The sequence below is a fragment of the Loxodonta africana genome, chromosome 25 (genome assembly GCF_030014295.1).
Source record: "Loxodonta africana isolate mLoxAfr1 chromosome 25, mLoxAfr1.hap2, whole genome shotgun sequence".
Classification (NCBI taxonomy): Eukaryota; Metazoa; Chordata; class Mammalia; order Proboscidea; family Elephantidae; genus Loxodonta; species Loxodonta africana.
In genome coordinates, this window is record NC_087366.1 from 15,918,525 (window position 1) to 15,926,537 (window position 8,013).

Sequence of the window (8,013 nt, forward strand, 5' to 3'; positions counted from 1 at the left end):
TAATGTCCATTTTCCATTTGACTTATTTCCTACAAGATAACTTCATTAAGTAAAATAAAGTGTTCATGTTGTCATTCTTCACAACTTAGGATCTATTTTCCTTAGTTATCATCTGTTCATTAGATTGAAATTGACACATAAAGCTGGAACTACATTTCCCTGTGTAGTCCCAGGTCTGCATGGGTCACAAGATAAATTTGGTATGTGATTTGGAAGGTGGAAATAAGCATCAACCATGTTATTTTTCACATTGAGAAGGTCAACGCAGCTTAAATACTTGGTCCTGGACTTGCTGGCTCATCTTGTTAGCATGGGATCGCAACTGGACATCTTCAGGTCCTACCAGACTCTTCCTTCAGCTCCTTCTACATCTGGGCCAGGTGCGCTTTAGCTCCATTGGTGAAAAGTGCCAGCTCCTTCTGTAGGTCATCTACATTTTCAGTTGGAGAAGTGGAGTCTGTGAGAGATGAACATGAGTTCCAGATTGTCCTTGCCCTCCCTCGCCTGGGGGTCATCATGACTGCCTGCCCCGCTGACCTCAGATCCAGCAAAAATGGGGAAGTAACTGTTTAACCAGCTTCCACAATTTCTTGAGGTCAAATCTCTACAATAACCTACTATGTACAAAAATTCCCAGTGGTTTTGCTTCTCTGACCAAATCATGACTGATACAACTGGGATTTATTTTGGTGCCCAAATTCCTTTCCCTAGTAGAGTTGAGCCCACAAGGTGTTACAAACTAAGGATATACACTGATGCAACAATCCTGCTAGTAGTTGTGTTGGCAGGAAATTTAACGAGAATCTGAATATAAAGAAGTAAATGCTTACTAGTTTTGATGACTTTTAAGATTTTTTATACATTTATAATCTTATTATGTTTAGTAGTAGTTTTTATGGAAAATAATTCTACAGGAATAGGAATTCTTTGCTGAGTCTGTAATATACATTCTTTTAAAACACAGAATAAGATGCAAACTAGAAAACTTGAAAAAAACAAAACGGTATGCATTGCCCTTATTATTGAGTTGTTTTGAAAGCTTGGATCTTGAAATCAGGACAAACTGGGTTCAAATATTTATTGCTGTGTGAATGTGAGCAAGTCATTTAACATTTAATCTTTGGTTTCTTTATCTGTAAAATTATGCTTATCCAGAACTGTGATGAGGACTGAAAAACATAACATATAAAGACCAAACAAGTGCACAGATGAATGCAGGGTTTGCTACTCACTGCCATGTCCATTGCTACCTGTGCACAGACCTCAGACCTTTTTTCATTTTAAAATGCCCTTGTGCTTTTTTTTTTTTTATCATTGTTCCCAATACTGGGTAAGATATTCAGTAACTAGCATGTATTTGATGGCGTCCCTGGGTGGTACAAAGAGCTAAAGTGCTCAGCTGCTAACCAAAAGGTTGGAGGTTCTAGTCCACCCAGAATCAGGTTGGAAGAGAGGTCTGGTGATCTGCTTCTGAAAAAATCAGCCATTGAAAACCCGATGAAGCACAGCTCTACTCTGACATAAATGGGTCGCTGTGAATCAGAATCCACTTGATGGCAACTGGTTTACGTTGTTCAAGCTCAGTAGTATTTGTGGTACAAATACCAGAGATGGACATCTTTATTGCTGACGCATCGTACCTAGACCTGGTATTTACTGCATCTTTTTTTTTTTCCTGGGATTCACAGCAGGTAAAACTGACCACTCTGCTTGGAAATATGGGTGTATGCACTGGTGAATGTCTGAGACTGACTGGCTGGCACGATGTATAAGTTAAGGCTTTCTTGTTTGCAGATCTTGGAAAGCCTGTACATGTAGTTATGACTGTAGTCCAGTGGATGTCACCCTTGAAACACACAAATATGCTTCTTGGGTCTCCTTGGAAAGGCAAGGCAGACATTCCACAAATGTTTGCTTCTTTACCCAGGGTAGTGTGGGAAGTGACGGTGCTTCCAGACGACACCCGTCATCATGGAACCCTCCGCATTGCCTCTTCATCCAAGGGTAGAAAGAAGAGTTGGGAGGAGCCTTGCAAAGTACACTTTTATCTTTAGCGATGGTGTTTGTTGATTGATAGAATTTGGGGAATGCCTCTTGGTGAATTAATACATTTTAAAACGTTGTTTGGCTGTAATAATAGTTTCCTCACAGGAAAGAAACCTAGGGGTTCAAGGCACAGGAATGGGAAAGAGATTTACTTTTTACTTTTGTGTTTTTGTACTTTCGCTTATACTTTTCTAATAAACTGCTCATTCAAAAGTAAATATTAAAGAATAAATAAAAAATTGTTTGGCCAAATCTTTTGAGAGTATACTCTTTCTTCGTTGAATTATTTGTCCTGTTACTGACAAGGGAAATTTCCATTTTAAAAATACCTTGTTAATGTTCTTGTAGCTTCCCGTTCTTCAAACTAGTGTCTCATTTAGATATTAATGCACATTCATTTATTCAAATACTTACTCTACACCTAACTGTGCTAGGTAGAGTGGTGAGTAAAATATTTGTTTGTTTTATACAGGAGTTAATAAGAATTAGAGGTAAAGAAACATGTCAGTTTCAAAATTATTTTTGCCTAGTTTCTATTTGGATAAAGTTAAAGCTTATTTTAATACATAAGCTTAAAATAAAAATTGTACAGTTTATCATTTTATGAGTAAGAACTTATTCTCCGGTTGACAATCTCAAATGTTTCCCACCTGGGAGTGTAAATTGGCACAAGCGGAAGTCAGAGCAATCTGGTGATGTCTCAGAAGCCGGATCAGCACAGGATTTGACCCAGTGATTACACTTCTAGAGCTCATCCTCAGGTGGCAAAGAGGAATTTTCCAAGTATGTACGAGAAGGTTTTCGTAAGAACAGTTTAAGCTGGAGGAAAACTAGACGCACGCGTGAGGAAGTGTAATCATCACCGTTTGGTGGGACAGTTCTGCTCTGTTCTATAGGGTTGTCATGAGTTGGAATCAACTCGATGGCAATGGGCTTGATTTTTTTATTTTTTAGTGGGACAGTGGGAGCCCTGGTGGTGCAGTGCTTAAGAGCTATGGCTGCTAAACAAAAAGTCAGCAGTTCAAATCCACCAGCCACTCCTTGGAAACCCTGTGGAGCAGTTCTATTTTGTCCTATAGGGTCTTTATGAGTCGGAATCCACTCCATAGCAAAAGGTTAGTGGGACAGTGTGGCCAGGAGACTGCGGTTGCCAAAGCACAAAGACAAAGCCTCCTTGAATGACTCTCAACCATCCTTTTGCATTTGGGTTACTTTGTGTCATTTGTACTCTATGCAAAGTCCCAGGCAGAAAGATGGTGTTATGGATTAAATTGCGTCCCCCCCCAAAATATGCATTGTAAATCCTAACCCTTACACCTGTGGTCGTAATCCCATTTGGGAATGAGTTCTCTTCATTATGTTAAGGAGGCAGTATCAGTGTAGGGTGTGTTTGAAGTCAATCTGTTTTGAGATATAAAAAGAGCAGATTAAGCAAGCAACCAAGAGAGCAAGCAGAGACAGGGAAGATAGAGGCCACGCCACATGAGATCTCCAAGGAACCAAGAAACAGAAGCTGAAAAGGGACAAGGACCTTCCCCCAGAGCTAACAGAAGGAGAAAGCCTTCCCCCTAGAGCCGGCACCCTGATTTTGGATTTCTAGGCTTCAAAACTATGAGAGAATAAATTTCTCTTTTTTAAAGCCATCCACTTGCAGTGTTTTTGTCATGGCAGCACTAGATAACTAAGATAATTGGGAAGAGGAGGGATCTCTCTTTGGATGGAGCTTGGCTATGTCACTGTGGATCACTAATGCTATACACAGTGCACGATGCCCCTCCATAAAAGAGGGGAGTTACGTAAGGCAACACCTGACGAAAGCCCACTACAGCTGAAAGGGAAAATTAGAACGTCTCCGAATGTAATTGGTTTTAGTTCTCTCTATTGACAAGAATGAACTTCAGTTTGAAGAAGATAGAATGCTGTTAAGATGAAATTAAAATGTGAAGATGGATTGAGAGCCATCTGGTGGCCCTAAATGAATTCAAGTCTCTAGGACTAGCCAGCTTAAACCCTGGGCTACTGAAGGGACTAGAAAATGAAATTATCAAGCAGGCATCAGATATGTCCATCACTGTGGACGGAAAGTTGCTGGAAAACTTGTTTTGATTTTCAAAAAGGCAAAGAAGATTCTGGAAGAGTTAGGCCTTCAAGCAGACTGTTGAAACTTTTTAATTCTATGTCATATCAGGGAACGGTTGAATCACCTCAGATTATCAGGTTCCTACTTATGAGTCCCTGCTTTATTATTTTTCTTTAATTATTGTGTTCTTTTTTTTATTCCATACCCCATAGTCTATTACTTTTCCCAAAGGTCCCTGGGTGGCACAAATGGTGTTCCCGACTACTGAAAGTTTGGCGGTTCAAACCCATCCAGCAGCATCTTGGAAGAAGGCCTTTCTTCTGCTTCTGAAAGATTACAACCATTGACAACCCTGGGGTGCACAGTTCTACTCTGAAGCACGTAGGCTCACCATGAGTCGGAATCAACTACAGGGCAACTGGTTTGGTTTATTCCTTCTTTTATTCTGTACTATACCTTCACCCACAACCTCCACCACCTACAAACTCTTCCCCATACTCATTTTTATTAGTAGCAGTATTTCTGTTATCCATGTTCAGGGGACTCAGGGTATAATTTGAAATTTACCACTGGGACCAGAAAGGAAAATATTGGGAAGTGCTTTATTACAAGGCACCCAGTCTAAGGTAGAACCTAAACGACTTGGTTTGATCTTATGCCTGCCACTTATCCTTTCAGGACCTCAGCTTTCTTATCTGTAAAATGACCTCTAAACTTCCCCAACTGAAAATTAAAAATTCTTACTAACAAAGCAGGGTAGCCAACATTTCTGAAACAGAGGCCTTTGATTAGGGGCAGAGACTAGGGCAGTCTGAAACCAGCCCTACCGTTTGGCATACCGGCATCTGCAGATAAATCCTAGTAAGTCCTCATCTCTCTATTGGAACAGACACATCAACAATCTCTCTCTTGTTGCTTTTGGCTCACACTTCAAGGTTTATCCGGATCCAAGGTCTGAAACAACCTCCAAAGAGTGGAAGAACTGTGGAAGCAGCAGGCCAACAGTCAAGTTCAATCTGTAGGTCTGGTTATTGTTTCTGCTGCATAGCTAAGCATGTTTATTTTTCATCTCCATACTGTGTTGCCAAAGAGGTAATAATAACGAAGTGCTGCTCTGTAAAAGAAACAGCCCTGCATCATATGCATGTCCTTCTTTGATCCAACCAAGCCAGATGATAGTTATTTTGATGTCAAGAGAGTAATGACAAAAGGCCAGCCAATGCTGTAGCATTTTAGCTGGGTGTATGTCAATTGAGGACAGATGGGTGTTCCTGTTCTAACTGGAAGCTACGAAGGCTCAGTTTTATTTGAGTCCAGATGTAACAACTGGTACTGAAAAGTCAGCTCATAGGACTGAAGCTCCCTGAGAAAGGTTAAAGCCGCTTCTTTTCTGCCTTTAGTCTGGGAGTAACACCCTGCAGGCAGGAACGGAGTGGATGATAGAAGGGTTTGCTGATTGTTCACTCTCATCTGCTTTGAATGAAAGCTGGTTTTTGCGCTACCTGGGAAGAAAGATACTGTTTTGCTTTTAAGAAACACTTTTCTAGAGTTTAGCCCAATACTTTGAGTTGTGGTTTATTCCATAGTGAAATTAAAAATTGCAAGCAAGACGGGAAAACCATTTAGGCTTGATAATGTTAATTCAGTAAGTTTTAGCCTTACTTTTAATTTTACTTAATAATAAGTATATAGAGGTTTTGCCTACCTCTTCCAATTGCTTTCCAAATGCTGCCAAGTGCTCTATTTCCTCCTGTAACTCTTCTACAATTGTTGGTAGCTTTGCCTAGACCAGGAACAAGAACTGTCATGAAGACAAACATTCTGTGTATCAGTTGCAGCATGGACCGTGTTTCCTTTTCAGTGTCCAGTTCCAAGCTTTGCCAGAGAGGCAATGGCTGGATGACATCAATTTCCCAAGGGAATCTCATTTCAGAGCCGGATAACTCTTCCTTTATGGTAGTTGGAGACTCACCCATTTAAACACACATGATATCATTTATTCTTTTTAGAAATAATGAGGTTATATTTTCTCGGATCCTTGGGTGGTGTTATTTATTTGTTTGTTTTTTGGTCAGTGTGCCTCACTTTACTTCTTTAAGTTTTCTCTTGCCAGTAAGTCCACTTCTAGCCTCCCAAACCCCTTGAATTCTGGTACATTCTCCCTTAAGAGGAATGAGGCTAAAACCCATCAGACTTCATGACCTAGCACAAGGGCATTCACTCGTTTTGCTTTATGGAAAATAAACGAGCTCCAACTACAAAACAATCTATTCCTAAAATTCCTGTAACATTTCCCAGCTTGGGATGAGAATCAATAAAAGGAAACTTTCTGGGGCTGGTGGCATTGAGTATAGCCCTCAGGATCTCTTAAAACAAATTCTGTTTCACATCACTCTAGAAATAAAGTCAAAACTTCTTAAAAGGATTTAGCGGACACTTCATATTTTTGTATTTGCTTAATTCTCCAGCCTTTTAGCCACACTGAACTATTCAACTGCTCACCTCTGAGCCTCTACAAAACAGAAGCCCCCTTTAGAGAATGATCCCCTTCCAGTGACCCATTTTCCCTGCCCCTTTCTTTTCCTTACCACCTGGTTAGCACCTAGTCATCCATGGCTCAGGGTAGCACAGGCGTTAAGAGCCGAATGGAACCCGTCTTTACATCCTGGCTTTGCCACTTACTACCCATGTGAGTTTGGGCAAGTTACCTCCCTCTTTATGCCTCTGTTTCTTCGCTATACACTAGGAATAAATCATAGTACCTCCCTCATGAGGTTATTAAAGTATTCATTAACTCAGTTAATCTATGTAAAATATGTAGAACTGTGCTTAGCATCAAGTAAGTGCTCAATAAGGGTTAAGCCAATATTATTATGATTCAGATGGATGGAGCCCTGGCGGCACAGTGGTTAAGAGCTTGGCAGCTAGCCAAAAGTTTGGCAGTTTCAACCTACCAGCTGCTCTTTGGAAACCCTATGGGGCAGTTCTACTCTATCTGTAGGGTCGTCATGAGTCAAAATTGACTTAACAGCAATGAGTTTTGGTTTTTGGTCACATTCCTTTGGGATCATTTAGTCCTGGTTTAGTGACCCTACATCAGCCCTAATTGTACTTCTGTGCTTTTCCTTGTCTTATCACTTATTATGCAGTATTGCAATATAAGGAAAGAAGAACCTGCTGGATAAGCTAGAGCATTCGGGTCCACAGGCATTTAATACTGTCATCGCAGAGTAATTATACTTCACTTTCACTCTCTCCTATTTTGAATATTCCAATCACTTAAAGAATGCTCCTTGCATTCCCAAACCACTAACCCCACAAGATACCACATAAAAGTTTAGTTTTCAAAGGAGGAAAGATGAAAGCCATGTCTGTGGAACACCCAGTTCTTTCCCTACTGGGCTCATAGAACTTCCTCTAGCATGCTAATACACTGCAGGGAGCCTTGGAAGGCTGCTTTAAGCCTGTGCACATGACAGATTCTTTTTTTTTTTTTTTAACCAAGTTTCTCTATGCAAACTTAAGAGAATGTATTGTGCAGTTCAATAGAATGGAATCCTACCTCTGTTGGTAGCTCTATTTCTGCCACACACTTGGTGATAAATATTCAGATGTATGCAACGTACTTCTCTTTATTGTTTTTAATAGGATCATTTATTTGCTGGAAATGTTTATGGGGTGCACATAAAATCTTGCCCCGTTAGCAACTATGATCGTTTGCCATCTGTAAATCACTGTTATTTCAGGCTCTGGATTCACTGAGACTCAAAGATTTGAGACACTCAGCTGTGCCTGAACACACAAGAAAAACACATAGGAGAAAGAAGAAGCATTCAGACACTCTTCCCAATGCTTTCTAATATTAGGGAGGGAGGTTTTGTGTAAAT